The sequence below is a fragment of the Homarus americanus genome, unplaced genomic scaffold, assembly GCF_018991925.1.
Source record: "Homarus americanus isolate GMGI-L3 unplaced genomic scaffold, GMGI_Hamer_2.0 scaffold25483, whole genome shotgun sequence".
NCBI classification, from domain to species: domain Eukaryota; kingdom Metazoa; phylum Arthropoda; class Malacostraca; order Decapoda; family Nephropidae; genus Homarus; species Homarus americanus.
In genome coordinates this window covers 2,575,939-2,590,673 of record NW_024726235.1, presented here as the reverse complement: position 1 = coordinate 2,590,673, position 14,735 = coordinate 2,575,939, and positions in this window count along the sequence as shown.

The window sequence follows — 14,735 nt, the reverse complement described above, 5'->3', positions numbered from 1 at the left end:
GATAGGGCGGGTAAGGGGGGATAGGGCGGGTTAAGGGAGGCCTGTGTGGGCAGTTGAAGAGGTAAAGGGACTGAGGGAGGAGACATGTTTAAATAGATGCATGGGAAGAATCGAGAGACGTTCAGGTAGATGGGAAGACTTGAGGGGCTGAGGGGTGTGGGTCTTGAGTGAAGAAAAAATGACTAAAAGGATTAAATAAAATTATATATATGACCAAGATTAATTAGGATAAGTATTTATGATCTTAAACTAATATAGATCATTCTTAAACCCAAAATACTGTAGGGGGATATAATATCTTATGTTTAGTGTTGGGAAGTGCTGTAACAATACTTGATTTTCTGCGGATTACAATAAAATATCCAAACTTTCCACTGAGATAATCATAGATGTAGGTTAACAAAAAAAAATAATAATAATAATCCGCGCCAGTTGGTTGACGGTGGAGTCTGACTGTCTGGGGAAGAAATTATATACAGTATTTTTTTATTATTATTTTTTTTTTTTTTTAATCTGTAAAGTCTAGTTTATCAATCCGTTCTGTTTTTTCTTCTTCTTTCTTTCTTACTCCATTTCCTTCATTATGTTTTATCATCCGTCCATACGACTCTTTCATTCTTCATTTTATTTTACTATATCCAGGAATATTTTTTTTTTTTTACTTGGAACGAATGACATCTTGGTAACGACGAACACAGAGAAAATAAGGTAAAAGAAAAGATGTTGAGTTATCACGAATATTCCCGATGTGGAGTTATCTGTCAGCTGTGGTTGTTGTATGAGGGGGGGGGAAATTTGCAGCCAACCTTGCATTAGCGTTACACCATCACCACTATCTCCCGGTGAAATTTCTTGTAGCCTGGGGCGATTGGGCGACCACTAAAAGAAAACACTATAAAAAGGCTCTCAGTGGAGACCCTCTGGCTGACACCATAAGACGTCTGACTGAAAAATGAGCCTCTTGTTAATACAGGTATCAGTACTTCTGACACACGAGAACTTCTGGCTGACAGATGGAGGCCTAAGGAGAACCAGATAACCCTTGCTGACAATCAGAACTTTCTACATACAATGGAGACCTTCAATGTTTAGTCGTGTTTCTTGACGAAGCCCCAAACCTCATTATGGTCACACCCTTGCTTAGAAGCGGCCAGTTTGCTCAGCAGCATCTATCTGTGGTACATACACACAAAGGCATAACACGGTAAGAGGACACCGTGGAAACATTAGACGTCACCGTACATATCGCAAAACAAAGTAAAGAAGGTCCTAATGATAACAGCAGATCCGAAGTTGTGTTTATTGTTACGGTAAATAAAGAAGACAACAAACATGCGCTGGAGTCCGTCACCATAGAACGAGAAATGTTGACACGGAAGACAAACTTGACTACATGGGAGTGTCTGTCGTAACATGACTGAGGGGGAAAAAACAACTTGTCTAGCAGGTCTAAAGAACATTCCCACAATTTAGACTGTAACGTGTAATAGCAATACCGATGGGAACGTTGTTATGTGATGTGTTTCCCATTGTTTATGATATCTCTGACTTGCAAGATCTGTAGAAGGGGTCCCCACTTCAGCCCCTTCATCAGACCCCTTCACCCTCTCTCACCCAGTCCCTTTATCCACTCCCACCTTGCCCCTTCATCCTACTTCTATTACTATTTATCATTAGTCCTTACCAATTTACTATACGATCTAATCCATTATACAACCCAAAACCACTCTGACAATACTCATTCTGTGGCATCTTAATACCCCCCCCATCACTCACCCATTCTCTCTCATCTCACTCTATGACCCATCTATGAATATGCTAAACAGACAAGACGACAACACACAGCCCTGGCGCACTCCCACGCTTATTTCAAACCATTCACTCAGGCGTATACTCCACGCTAGTAAATCCATCAGTGTCTACCTGCTACACACGCACACACTTTCCCTGCCCACTTCACCGTCCAACTGTTCTTGCTGTTGTATTTCACCTATTCCACCGACTCACACCTGCTTTCTCCTATCACATGTATATAGACCAGTTCATGTCATAGCCATCACATGTATGTAGACCAGTTCATGTATTAGCCATCACATGTATGTAGACCAGCTCATGTATTAGCCATCACATGTATATAGACCAGTTCATGTATTAGCCATCACATGTATATAGACCAGTTCATGTATTAGCCATCACATGTATATAGACCAGTTCATGTATTAGCCATCACATGTATATAGACCAGTTCATGTATTAGCCATCACATGTATATAGACCCAGCCATCACATGTATATATTAGCCATCACATGTATATAGACCAGTTCATGTATTAGCCATCACATGTATATAGACCAGTTCATGTATTAGCCATCACATGTATATAGACCAGTTCATGTATTAGCCATCACATGTATATAGACCAGTTCATGTATTAGCCATCACATGTATATAGACCAGTTCATGTATTAGCCATCACATGTATATAGACCAGTTCATGTATTAGCCATCACATGTATATAGACCAGTTCATGTATTAGCCATCACATGTATATAGACCAGTTCATGTATTAGCCATCACATGTATATAGACCAGTTCATGTATTAGCCATCACATGTATATAGACCAGTTCATGTATTAGCCATCACATGTATATAGACCAGTTCATGTATTAGCCATCACATGTATATAGACCAGTTCATGTATTAGCCATCACATGTATATAGACCAGTTCATGTATTAGCCATCACATGTATATAGACCAGTTCATGTATTAGCCATCACATGTATATAGACCAGTTCATGTATTAGCCATCACATGTATATAGACCAGCTCATGTATTAGCCATCACATGTATATAGACCAGCTTATGTATTAGCCATCACATGTATATCGACCAGCTCATGTATTAGCCATCACATGTATATAGACCAGTTCATGTATTAGCCATCACATGTATATAGACCAGCTCATGTATTAGCCATCAACAGTATCTACTAATCCAGGCACTGACCAACCCATGTACCAAATGCACTTCCCACCCTGTGCATTGAACATTCATGTAACAGCACTCTATGTACCGGCCACACACTTCCTCAAGAGAGCAAGCACTTCATTTTGCACCCCCATACTCACAAAATTCCTCAAGATATATAACCAGACCTCAAACTGTTTAAACTCTCTCAGAATCACATCTACTCTTCTACCCCTTGTCGTGGTAATAATGCCTTCCCTCTTACCATTGTCTACAGGTGTACGTAAAGGCACACATTATATAACAGAAAACTCCATCATTCAATTTCCACCGACTAGATATAATGTCATCAGCCAAATTATAGTGTGCACAATTAACCACCAGCACCTGCTCATTTACGTCTTGGTTAGGTTAGGTTAGGTTTGGTTTGGTTAGGTTAGGTTTGTTATCGTGTAAATTTCGATTACCTTAACTGTGTAAGAAACGAAGCATGGGTGAGCGTACGACACGACCAACCATTAACAACTTATGACTGCCCCCACCCCCCTACCACCACCATTGAACGCCACCACACCTAACTCGTGTTGTCCATTGCATCACGCACACAAAGTTAAGTTCCAAGTCAATATTACCTTGTCACAAATTCCTGTACTTTCACTCAACATTCTAAGTCCATACGTAACTACATAATATAACATAATATACTGTATACCTTCCATGATTTACAAATTAATATCGTTATATTATTTTTATTATATCAACAACTTTTTTTTTAAGTAGCGTGTTATTTCCTTACCGAGAGAATAATGTTAGTTATGTATAATATTAACCCTCAGTCTTCTTATATATGTACCGTAACTTATCCCCTTCGCCACTGATCGTATTGTTAACCACTTGTGTTTTATGACGAAAGGTTGACTAGTATCGGGGATGCATGGGCTCGTAAGATATACCAAGACATGAGCCGGTATCACTCCTGAGCAACAGAATCACGTAAACAATATTCTTCCCCAGAAAATTTGCATGTGTCCCTCTAGCTATACACCATTACTCACCTCTCAAGTCATTAATACACCCACATTGTCATCTGTATCAACTACTAAATGCTATTGTTCCATACACCAATCACTAAATATCTCTACCCCCCACATACAGTACTCACTCACTCACTCACTCACTTACTACAAAATTAATGACCAGTTATCACACAAATACACAAACTTCATCCCATCAAACACCATAACCTACCATCACCATAGCCACTCCACCACACCATACTCCCAGTGTAACTTAATACACCATACCCATACCCACATACCCACATTCTTCACATACCAACCATACGCCCACTTTCTCTCTACACACACACACCGCCTGCTACACCCAGAGCCCCGACATTAACAGCAGCACACCCAGAACCCGGTGCCATACTCCACGTTACACCTACTCTCGCCCCGAAAAGAGAAACTGAAGGTGAGTAGAGTGAGGAGGAACTGGTTAGAGACGCTTTGCCCTACATTCCTCACTCCCCTCCTCCTCTTCTTTACCCCTCCTAACCGTAGCCTACTCAGTCCCCTCCCCCCCCTCAGCCATATATAGTGCGCCACAGATCTTGGTCATAATAAGCATCAACTCTTAAACCTCGGCTTCTTTAAATATCTTATTCGCAAGGATAAACTGTCAAATGTATAATCATTCACATGAATAAAATGCCAAATCACGTTTTCAGTATTCACGACAGGCTGCCGTGCGTAAAATTGCCAAGTATTGATTAAAAACACAAATTAGCCACTTGTCAGTCCTCGTCACAAAAGCTGTTTACTAGAGCATGTTATATAAAAAGTCTCACCAATCATTTTAATTATACAAGCTAACTTCTAATTTTCATTAAGCTAAATCTGTCACTTTACGCTGGGCATAAAAGCTTGGCACCTGTTATATGTAGACTAATAATTATAATCAGCACGAGATATTTATAAACTCGTCAACCTTGGCAAAATATTTGTTTTTATCTTACTCAGGTATATATTACGCATATATTAGGCATATTTAGTTTATGTTAATCTTAGCAACGTATAAACTGTTCCTCAATCTTCGTCATGTAGCTAACTATTATTTTCGATATAAAGAATTTGTCTACCGGTAGTCTCCGTTAAGAAGGAGACGCTGGTTAAGTATATAACAATCAAGGCTTCATAAAAACAGGCACGTAAACAAGTTAGCTGCAGGAGTGTTCAAAACGTTCTGCACATCGGACTGAGAGATTTATGCTGTTCAAATAATCATACCGTACATATATTATTGAAAGTTGCATATGTACAGTTCGCATTATGGTCTATGATAGCCTATTAGCGCTCAGTTCTCATCAGGGTCACTGATTGGTGGACTTACTTAAAGCTTGATCAATGTACTGGGAAGTCTTCATAATGGCGAACTTAATCATTACAAGAAATTATTTTTTACAAAAGTCTCAGAAAAATGTGGGACGGAAAGAAATATGTAAAAGGAAGGAGAGAGAGAGAGAGAGAGAGAGAGATGTGGCGATGATTGGAAGGAATGGAGATGAAAAAAGTGACGTGAGATAATTAATGAGACAGATCAATAATCAAGATAGTAGTAAGATTTAAAAGCAACATATGCAGATGTTCACTTTAAGACCAAGATTACACGCGCACACAATCAAGATCACAGCGGGAGCTTCACTGCCATCGGCAACAACTAATCAAGATGTTAATCTTCCACCATTTCCCGCAGCGTGCTCAGATCATGGACACTTATTGTACCGCAACAGTTGTGTTGGTGAAGGATAATTACCCAGTGGCGTCGGCTGTTGGTGGACGGTTATTATTGCTGAGGATGGTTAAATGTACGATAACTTACAAGCAACACGGTGTGCTTATATGATGACGCCTGCGGTGAGCGAAGATTTAGGATATCTAGTATGAGAAAACGTATTGAAATTATAATTTAACATTGTCTTTCTCATCCTGTCATGTTGCATTTAATTGGAGTAGCCTACGACAACAAATGGGCTCTCCCGTGAGTAGACTATTGACCTGGACGCCTCCTCTAGCTTTTATTTCTTCAAAATTAAGTGGCTTCTGCTTCCGAGTGACCAATACTTATCCTAACTTCAAAACTGCACGATAACCCTTAACGTTCGCTACTACATGATGCTTGGCCAAAGTAAAAAAAAAAAAAAAAAAAAAAAATTTCGTTTAAAAAATAAATGGCTTAAGTGGGTGGATATGTTACATGATTACGCTGAAGATAAGGTTGAGGAATTTTTGTTCTATGTAACTAAACTGAAAGAGTTTTAGAGTGCCCCCTCTTCATGACGCCTGCGCTCAGTGTACTTTACGAGCCACACGTCCAAAAAAAAAACGTAAAATTATACAATATGGTAGTAAGTTCTTTATTTTTAATACAGGGGGACCTGAGGGCAAAACCCCACGGCTAGGAAGTTAGGTAAGGTTAGGTAGGTTTCTTTGGTTAGGTTGTTCAGGACTCCTAGCATCGTCTTTGCCGCTGTTTTTCTTATCAACTAAGGTTAGGTAAGGTTTAGTGAAAATTATAAATAGCCACTTTTTAACACACTTGTACGAATTACGAATGTCCACTAAAAACAGTAAAATTGTGGCGTTCTTAAAATCGTTTTTATGAAAAATCGGTGGCTGGGGTCCGACTAATTACCCAAATGTACCCAAATGTAGCCGCAATGAAGTCAAATAATGGTCATACATGAATAAATCGGGTTACCAATCACTTCTCGACTAGTATTTGGTGTCACAAAGTAAAAAAAAATTGTAAAACGTATTTTAATTTGAGTTAATAGATCGAGTGCATGTACTGAACCTAACCTAACCTCGACTAGTATTTGGTGTCACGAAGTCACAAAAAATTGGTAAACTTAATTTAATCTGATTTAATAGATCAAGTGCATGTACCTAACCTAACCTAACCTAATCTAATCTAATCTAATCTAATCTAACCTAACCTAACCTAAAACAACTCAGATTAAATTAAGTTTACCAATTTTTTGTGACTTTATGACACCAAATATTAATCGAGAAGTGATTCACAGCCCGATTTACGCTTGTACGACCATCATTTGACTTCATTGCGGCTACATTTGGCTACATCTGGGTAATTACTCGCTCCCTCGGTACATGCACGCGATCTATTAACTCAGATGAAAGTAAGTTTTCCAATTTTTTGTGACTTTGTGACACCAAATACTAGTCGAGAAGTGATTAGCAGTCCGATTTATTCTTGTAAGACCATTATTTGACTTCATTGCGGCTACATTTTGCTACATTTGGGTACATTTGGGTAATTAGTCGGACCGGGTGGTGGCTGGTCAGTCACCAATAATTACTGATAAATTATATGGTAAATTTGCACTGTCACACCGCACTCTGTTAGAAAGTCACAAATATATTTTCTAGTGTATTTGTGTGTGTTTAGACCGAATATGACCTTCATTTTTGGCGGAAATTAGCCGGATTTTTTATCGATTTTTTTTTCGTTGGATGTTTTCCGAAAATGCACCAAAAAACACTAGAAAAACAAAAACCAAACCAAACCTAAATGACTCTCACCATATGATGGAATCACCTATTTCTTACCTTATTGGCCTGGTTCTTGTTCGTCGTTGGATTCTGAGATTCTTACACAATGCCACATATGTTGGTCTTTGCGATATTTACATTGTCTTGCTTTACTGAGGTTGGAAGAACACCATGCGATCAAAAAAATGCTATAGTTTCTTCGTTTTTTCCCCCAAAACTCGCAATCAGCTCCATATAATTTAAGTGACACCCATCACAGACTTCCATGGTCGGAACTGAACTTGAATTGGGCCAAATATACAGCGAATTAAACCCAAAATAATTTTAATTGGTTGCAAAACCAAAAACGCCTTTGATTGGCCGCGTGACGCCTGCGGGAACGCCTGTACGTGATGATTTATGAAGGAGACGCAGGAGAGAGACAGTGTGGGAGGTGAGGCAGGCGATAATGGCAGAAGATTAATGGAAGAAAACAGAGAAAATTTTGGATACGCTATCTCCGTTATTATACATTTCCGCCGGTAAGGTAATAGATGAAAATTATCTTATAATTAGACGTCTTATTAGAATATGATAAGAGATTAGTGGTAGGAATGTGCGGTGTGTAAACGCAAAAATACCAATTATATAATGTAGTATTATCTGGTACTTCGAAAAGTTCCCATTACGCAAGTCGTTTTCACAATCCATGTCAAAATAAAAAGTATATTTTCGACGACCGCAAGCCCCCTCCCCAGAAAGATAAAGCTGTCTTCACCTATACCCCTGTTTAACCAGAAAATATTCGTTTTGGGTATACAATCAGTACTTTAGAAGATTCCAAGACAATTTTTCTAATTTGGCATTTTGCTCGCTCATGATCGTTCGACCTGAGCCCGGGTGGGCTAATTACCCGAATTAGACTCAGAAGAATGCGAGTTGGGCTGTGATGGGTTGATCGAAAATCATACCCACCAATGAACGTGTCAGATTCTTGCCAAGAACAACTATGCATGTGTCAAACTCTGTTCTAGCGCATGCGTAATTCATCCTAATTACCAACAAACACACAAGAGTTCTCCGGGACGGTGTTGACATCAACAATAAATGAAAAAAATAAGTCGATTTTCTCTGAAGATATTAATGAACGCGCAAAATGCCATAGAAGAAAGATGTCTTAGAAATTGTCTAAATTACCGATTAAAAAAAATAAATATCGTTGGATACCCGAAACAATAATAATAATACCGTTTAACCCACTTACCTTTATTTTAGATGACATCAGTGGTGATCATGGGAAGGAGGAGAGGTTTCCTGAGTCTTTTGCACAATGTCAATATTTTGGTTGTCACCATTTTTAGGATCAGTCGTATCCTGTATGCTTGTTACATGTTCACTAACAATTTTGTAGACTGTGTTATTTCCTTGGACTAATTTTACTAGGGTATTCTTTGTTTTGTCTCGAGAACACTAAGAAAATAGTCTTTGTCCTTTAATATAAGGATCAGTTGTTAATAAATCGGATCACACACAACACAACGTCACTCCGGAGTCCGGTGAATGTAAACAACCCAGTCTTGACGCGTTCCAATATTATTTCCCTAAATACCAAAAAAAAAAAAATAACATTTGAACAATATATTATATATTTTCTTATATTTGTAATTGTTATATATTAATAATAAAAATACTAATATGTATATAAAGTTTTTTTTTAAGTTGATACAGCAAAAAATACACGGCTTTCTAGAGAATATAGGAAAAGGTGACGAGGATGAATCCCTGGTAAAGCGGATCGAGTTTTTCAACGAAACATCCAGATAAATCAAATACTATTAGTATTATACATAAGTGTTTAAACTGACAGATAACACATGCATTTTCATAGCATAAATGTACACCATCCTCAGAGCTATGGAATAATATACTGTACTGTACAGTGAACTACTTAAGTCCGTTCGCCTCTCCCCTGAACCACGCCTATCACGAGCCCCGAGTCAGACTCGTGAACCCGAAGCAGTAGAGAAATGATGTATTCAGTCATATCAGAAATTAAATGAACGACCTTAAGGAAAAACACTAGACTAATAATGTCAAACAGTTACCAGGACATTAAGAATATGCTAAGGGAATACAGAACTGATCAATATAATCTATCAAACAGATGAAAAAGTATTTGTCAACTCAGAGATCATTCCAAGTTAACTAGGTTTAATTTAAGCATATTTACTTGGAAACATCTTCTGCAGTATAGAAAAGCAAACATAACACCATATTCGTAAGTAAACAAGTTTAGATCAATCTACGGTGTGTTTACAGGTGTCAAGGCTGAAGAGAAAAACTCACGCAGCGTACCGTAAATGCTTCAGAAAGTCTATAAACAAGTATGTTGAGTAATAAAAAATTAGATATTACACAAGTCATAAAAATAACAAATTACGAGAGAAATCTTTTTTTTCTTACAGACAAATTTCTTGCACTTGATAAAGTTGGTCGAGCCTTGCAATGAATCAGTGTTGCCAAAGAGTGTGACGAACGCATATGTATTACTGCATTTTAAGTTATTCTGTGACCAATGTTATTCAACCACTGTTTTTATATATACAATATGCAGCAACAAGTGACACTGAACGTTAAATTAGTGAAGGCTAATAAGTAAATATTAAAATGTGAAAAACTATGAGTGATGACAGAATTAGGTTATGGTAAACCGTAACCAACGCGAGACGATAACACGGAGCACGATAATATTCATATCTTAAATGTCTGCCAAACAAACGATGATTGAAGATCTAGATATCAATCATTTTATATATAGCTCGATTAAATTGAATGCAGAAAATTAATTCCGATTCTGTTCATTTACCACTTAACAAGTCGGTAATCTCTAAATCTATATCATTTTTTTATTGCAAACACCTCTAGCTGTACTTTATAAGACATGTAATTTTTTCTTTTGCAGCTGGTAACACTGGTTACGGGACACCTAGCGGCCAAAATCAGGACTAATGTGCTTGTCGCCAGGGATACGATGTAACTTTTTTTTACAACTCGAAAGTATATTATTTTTAATGTTGTTATTCATACATTCATCTAATATGTATGAAATGCACCAGTAAGTGATGTTAAAAACAAAGATCTTACGAGGCTAGTGAAGTGACGTGTCGCTTCTCCGGGTTGGTATAAGATAATGACGTCTAGGGGATACGGTTCACATTTCTAAGCAGCATTAAATCTAGTGAAAACGGCCTTTAAAGGTAGGTGGCATTCTCTTATCTGATATAAATACGCCGAGATAAATTCACAGGCGTGTCTGATAGGAGGGAGTTCACGAACTATTCGGAATTAGAGACAAGTTGCGTTATTTGAAATGATCGGAAGTCACCGGACTTTTAGGCTGCCCTATATAACTTCGTGCTCCTTCCACTTATATTGATGAACATACTGCAAGGGAAATTAATTAACGGGCCGCAGAATTTTAGATAGAATACACAGTATACTAACTGACTTGTAATTACCTACAAAAGACCTGTCACCTTCTCTTACAGATAGGTATTACTCTGGCAAACTAATACTTATCTGGCACAGGATTGGTGATAATGGAAAGGTTAATAAGGTGTGTTATTGGTGTCTTTAGTACAGTGGCACCGTCCCTCAAGCACCTGGCTGGGATGCTATCAATACCTGTGCTCTTGTAGTGTTCCAGTTTAACTCTTTTAGAACAATGTCCTCTGTCACCGCGTGCATTTCAATACTATCTGGAGTGATACTTCTCTTTCTGCAGTGGAATTTAAAGACTTCTTATCCCACACCGTAATTATTTGAGGTCACCGGCATTTATATTTTTCTATTTCAATTGAAGATGAGACAACTGTTGTGTAAACTAAATTAAAGTGGTTTGCAACTTCTGACGTAGCGTGACAGAGCTCATCATTCATGTTTAATACTGCGTTGGATCCTTCTTTTGGTTTGTTACTGTGATTGTTTGGGGATTCCTGGCCACTTCGCCTTCCGGCCGCGTTGCTGTGTTAAGGGTTTTTAGTTGCGTCCCACAACTTGAGGGGAGTATTTTTATATTCCTTCATACAATTGCTCAAATATTTAAGGTTTACTCAGTTTGTAAGTCTATCTCTTAAAGTTTATATTATTTCAGTTACTTTTATATTTTTTATGTTATTCTCTGTATATTTTAAAGCTAATTATTTGACATTTTATCTTTAACTATATTTATCGATATTATTTACTTTGATATACTTCTCTATACCTAAACTGGAGCTACTGTGGTATGCGGTCTACCGAGCTGGAGTTGTGTCTACCGGGATATTTACACTGTATTTACACCCAACCTAAACTAGGTTAGGTTACGATAGGTTAGGTTAATATATATTTGATTAAGTTAGTTTTGGTGCAAATATCCCGGTAGACCAGCTCGGTAGACCGCATACTATAGTAGCTCCAGCTCGGTAGACCGCATACTATAGTAGCTCCAGCTCGGTAGACCGCATACTATAGTAGCTCCAGCTCGGTAGACCGCATACTATAGTAGCACCCTTAAACTTTACCATTAAAACATTATTTTAAGCTACGCCACCTAAACATAATCTATGTTATCATAAAATATAGCTTGTGAATATGCCCCGCTCTAACTTTATCTTCATTATACTGTAGTACACTAGCTTTCAGAGTGATCCTACGGAGCAGAATTTTCGTGTTATCCCTTTAACGGTAAAATATTTACGTTTTCTTTAACATACAAATATTTTTGTTTTCTTTGACTGACTCAAGATTTAGTGGACAACTCTCCCAAACTGCATCTAATATTGAACCTATATTGCGAGGGACAGGATGACTAATGGTGATGGTGAGGCAAGATGGCTGAGTGGGACTGGGAAGACAAAATTATTACATGGGGTTGCGGAACAACTGGGTAGGATTGAGAAGACATAGTAGTTAGGGCAGGATCGTTCGGTGACCGGATAAAACCCCAACGGACAAAACCCCAGTCTCATAAATAAAATATAAAATAAAACACTTTTATGTTTTGTCCATTGGGGTTTTGTCATGGAACCCGCTCGTTCTTGTCACGTTCGTTGCTTCTACCCAAAACAAGATTTACATTATTAATATAGCTTAATGGATTTCATGGTACATTGATGTGTCTAGTATGCCATGACAACCACCTACCCCAATCCTACCCCCGTCTCCAGCAGTTGCCATGGAGAGCAGGCGTACCTACAACAACTGTCCTCTTGTTTAACCTTAATACTGTACAACCCATGTTGTATTGCTTCCCCATTATATTTGTTTTGTTTTTTTAATTCCACTGTAATTTATGTATATACCTCTAATATAAATTAAAACAAAAATTAAAATAAATAAATAAAATAAAAATTGAAGTGATGACCGTGGTAACATTGAGGTGTTCTTATTACCACCATGCTATGTGTACTATTCCAGATGTTACTAAATGTTACATAATACTTCCTTGAGATAAATGTACAGTATATATCAGGTGCCTACAGAAGAGCTCAGGTTCTCAACTCGCTCAGCCATGGTAATATTGTTATTATTATCCAATCTGTATCTGTGTTTTTTCTGCTTTTGCTTGGTTTCTGACTCTTGCATACATCCTCCTGTCCTGTTTATCGTTTGACCCAACCCACGTCTTAAATTTCTGGGTTTTCTTCTAAACTTCGTCGACCGCCGCATGGTTCACGTGTAGGGATCCCCTCGTATTCCTAGAGGCTCTGGGTTTGGTCTTGGGTATATATTTATCGATCAAATGGGTCACTTTATTAGTTATGATATTCAGTGTAGTGTCTGTGTTCTTGTGCCTTAACGAGTCAGGCCAGTGGATACCCCTCATCTCTTCCCGTTGTAATTTCCCTTGTAATATTTGAACCTTGGCCTGACCTTATCTTGAACTAGGTAACAGTTAAATCTGAATGACAACACTACATGGTGACTGGTACCAACTGGGGCAAGGTGTTCCAGTTTGGCCACCATACCCTCCTCGTTTGTCATAATGAGGTCTAGTGGCTTGGGTGTTTGCTCCCCTCTGTTATGTGTCAGGTCTCTAACATGTTGGAACAGAAAATTATCTCCGTTTCTACAAAAAGAGGAACAGGGTTATTCAAGTCATTTGGGGTGAACTCGTTTCTCCAGTCGATGTCGCCATAGTTTAAGTCCCCCATGATAAGGAGGTGGCGAGGGATGAGCATTGCTGCATTGTCTATCAAGGCTCTTAAGTTCCTTTGATTTAGTGGGCCACAGTTTGGGGATCTGTAGATACACCCGACAATCAAGTAAGTCCCCTCCCATTAATTTAATTTTACACCACTTGCTCTTCAAAAACATCCTCTCCCTGTACCCTCGCCTGTCTGGCTCTAAAGTTTTGCCTAGCATAGATAACCGCAACCCTCTTGCAAGTTTCTTGAGAAAGGTTCGTAAATGAGTCATATCCAGCAATACTGAACTCGCATTCCTCTGGGTCGATTCTCCTGTTCTTGTACAACAGTTCTACAACTCCTACAATATCGAGTTGGTGTACCTTCAGTAGCGTTTCAAACTCCTTTCTCTTATCAAGGAATGTGTCAGTATTAGTGTACAGGACATTCAAGCCAGTTTGTTCTCTGTAACGTCCCGGCTCTTAGAACTATTTTGCAGGGTGTGGTTAGAAAGGTCATCTTTTACACGGCTCTCGCCTCCTCCCGGCTGGTAGGCAGAGCTGGTGCCACCTCCCGGGTGAGGGATAGAGCAGGTGGAGGGTGCGCTGCTGCCCCCTGGCTATGTGTTGGAACACTTGCTTCCACTACCCTCCCACTCTCAATATAACCCATGTACACCCATCCCCATTCCTCCTCGGCTCCTCCCTCTTCTGCTTCAAGCCTTACAGGAGCTTCTTATGCTGTTCCGTCTGGATTACCGTGTGATTTGGGTGAATGAATACACTCAGAGATGCCTCGCTCCTTGCTAAGTGTTTTGTGCGCCTACCAAATAACCTCCCATTTCTCCTCCTCACTCACTAGTGTGATCCTGAGGGGGCGAGGCTTAAACCCCCTGCTTTTGTCCCAGCCTCCTCACATCCTGAGGGTTTGATTGATTCTTCAGAACCTCTGTACAAATATTCTTAAACTGCTTCTTATCGTTTGTTATCCTACTCTGTACCCTCCGCCTGGCTCTCAAGGACTCCCAAAAACTATTACATTGTT